General features: G+C 51.7%; 1 long non-coding RNA gene across 1 annotated transcript; it reads left to right on the forward strand.

Moving 5' to 3' along the window:
- Positions 1-483: 483 nt before the first annotated feature.
- Positions 484-2,817, forward strand: LOC141564580 (uncharacterized). Its single transcript, XR_012488656.1, has 2 exons — positions 484-1,034; positions 1,848-2,817. It is a non-coding gene; the product is annotated as an uncharacterized LOC141564580 (long non-coding RNA).
- Positions 2,818-3,025: the final 208 nt, after the last annotated feature.

The following is a 3,025-nucleotide window of genomic DNA, read 5'->3' on the forward strand; positions in this document are numbered from 1 at the left end:
CCTAGAGCTTGGGAGAAGCACCTGGAGCTTGGGAGGAGCACCTAGAGCTTGGGAGGAGCATCTAGAGCTTGGGAGGAGCACCTAGAACTTGGGAGGAGCACCTAAAAATTGGGAAGAGCATCTAGAGCTTGGGAGGCGCACCTGGAGCTTGGGAGGAGCATGGAGGTTGGGAGGAGCTCTTAGAGCTTGGGAGGAGCACCTGGAGCTTGGGAGAAGCATGGAGGTTGGGAGGAGCTCTTAGAGCTTGGGAGGAGCACCTGGACTTTGGGAGGAGAAGGGCTTCACCCATTGGCCGTCCTCCAAGCTCTTGGCCTGTGGGAAGCCTGCGGATCCTTCTCAGAACAGCGTTCTTAAGGGAGTAAGCTGAAGCACGCTGGGTACAAAGAAGCCAAGGATCCGGAAATACAAATCGGTTCGGGAAGTCCGCAGAGAGGGTTCGTCCTCCCGGGAGGAGGGAAGGGCCCGCGGGGGCCGGAAAGCAGAGGAAGTGACGCCCGGGGCGCCCACGCAGGCTTTTCCTTTTCCCGGCCGTGCCTCGGCGGCCCCCTTGGAGATCACGGCCCGGGAGCACGCTGGGCCGAGCGCTAACTGCCTCTTCTCCGGGCAGGAGAGGTCGTGTTCCCTCCTCGCCGCGTCCCGGGTCGGGGCTCAGGGCTCCTCCTTTCTCTACAGATACAACCTGTCAGTGGTCAACGCCCCCTGGCGGGTAAGTCCTGAAAGTCGGCGCGATCTCGGCCGGAAGGGGGCGGCTCCGCCTCACGCACCGCGCGTCCTCGGCCGGAAGGGGGCGGCCCCGCCTCACGCACCGCGCGTCCTCGGCCGGAAGGGGGCGGCCCCGCCTCACGCACCGCGCGTCCTCGGCCCCTTTGCTGTGGACAGAAGCCGGGCCGGCCTTGGGGGGAACGTCGCCCGCTGGCCCCCGTGGTTTTAGCCGAAAAACCGCCCTGCTGCTCCTTGATTTTACGGCGTAATTCTTTTCCTTTCCTCCTCCCTCCTCTCCTCAGTGGAAGCCGTTCTTACTGACTAGGGAGCCGGTAAGCAGTTATTAAGCTCCATCTGTATGCCAGCCGCTAGCAGCTGCCGGGACAGAGTCCGAGAATCCTTGTTTTTAGGGCAGAACGCGGCTCCTGTCGCTCTATTCGAGGAGCGGCCCTTGCGGCTGAGGGGCCAGGAGGGGCCGATCCCGGAGGGGAACTAGGGGCCCAAGTCCGAGCTCCCGAGGGCTCCGGTGGGAGGGACAGCGGGGAGGCTGGAGATGGGCGGCTCTGTCTGCCAGAAGAGTTGTCTGGAATAAAGCTGGGAGTAATCCGGAAGGAGCTCAGAGAGGGGGCGGGACAGGTGGGGAAGAGCTTTCCATACCAACCTGCAGAACTTGGAAGTGATAAATCAGGCAGCAAACATTTCTCAGGTACCTCCTAGGTGTCCGAGGCCGCGCTGAATGCCGGGACCACGGAACGGGGTTCGGACCCGGGGAGTAGTTGGGAGTGGATTTATTTCATTAGATCTTGATTCAACCTCTACCCCATTTAAACCCATTCCTTGGTCTCATCCCCACCGTATTTTCATGGAGGCTGTTAACAAAGGCCCCGCCCTCCGTGGCTCTTTAATCCTATTAGAAAAGAGGACAAGTAAATGCCGGAATGTTCCTCCTGGGAGAATCTGCTCCCGGCCCACGCTGGCCCCCCTGTGAGGAGCCGAATACCTGCCTGTGAGGAAGCTCGGGGTGACAGCTTAGAGGCAGGAGGAAGAACAAAGGAAAACTCTTTGACACTTTTCTGTCCATGTCATTGGACCATTTATCGTTTGAGGAAAGTCTCTCCCTAACTCTCCTTTCTTCCTTAATCTAGACTCTCGGCCGTTGGAAGCTATTCACACCGGATCCGAGACCCCAGGTTCATTCCAGTGCCCGGAGTGAACATCACCCCTGTGGGTCCCTGACCTGCTGAGGAGCAGGCGAGGCTGGGAGAATAAACCCGCAGGAACACTCCCATAAATCACGTGTCCCTTCCAAAAACCCAGCGATCCTCGGGACTTTCTGTGTTCGCCCCACAAGCTGATATTACTGTGAGCTTTCAAGAAATCCTTTATAGAAGATTCACTGACGTTCCTTCTGTGGTCCTCGGGATTTATAGGAAGCTTGCTTGTTCTTCATTTTCAGTCCGAGACTTGGCTTTTCTGCTCATATATAGTCTTGTGGTAACCCATAATGCCGCTCTCATCTGCAAGTTCCTTTTTTCCAAGTTAGGTTTGGTTTTTTTTTGTTTTTTTGTTTTTTTTTTTTTGGTATTTATTTTTTTATTGGTAACATGCTTCAGCCTTGTTCTTCGGCTAACTCGAAATTTTGATTTTTCTGGCGAGTCACTGGCAAATAGCATCTTCAGAAGGAATAGTGGAATTTGGGATCTTTGAAATCATGGCCATTTTCCTTGCTTTTCCTTAAGAAATCAAATCCATGACTATTATAGATCCCATTTTTAATCTCTTGAGCTCTTATTTTCAGGCACCAGAAGACTATTTTGAAATATTACCAACTCTTCAATAAAGGGAGATCTCCTTATCCCAAAGTTTTTAAAAATGGTATTTCCCCTTAATTACATCAAGACTATTTTTAGCATTAAATTTGTTTTTTATTTATTTATTTTTTTACAATTTGGAGCTCCAAATTTTTCTTCCTCTGTCCCTTCCCTCTCCTTTTCCTGAAATGTAGAACCTCTTTCCATCTTAGCCACAGTTGTGAAAAAAAAAATCAGAATGGAAAAGAAAAACATTAAAAAGAATGATGTTATTAATGAATAAAAAAAAAGACTGCTTTATGTGTATTCAGCCTATCAGTTCTTTATCAGGAGGTGGATAGCATTTTCCATGGTGAGCTCTTTGTCAATTGTGTTCCTGACAAGACCTGACTCACTCAGAGTTGATCATCACACAACGATGTTGCTGATATTGTAGGTGCACAATTGTACAATGTTTTTCTGGTGCTGCTCATTTCACTTCGTAGCAATCCATCCAAATCTTTCCAGGTTTT

Source organism: Sminthopsis crassicaudata, chromosome 3, assembly GCF_048593235.1.
Source record: "Sminthopsis crassicaudata isolate SCR6 chromosome 3, ASM4859323v1, whole genome shotgun sequence".
Lineage (NCBI taxonomy): Eukaryota > Metazoa > Chordata > Mammalia > Dasyuromorphia > Dasyuridae > Sminthopsis > Sminthopsis crassicaudata.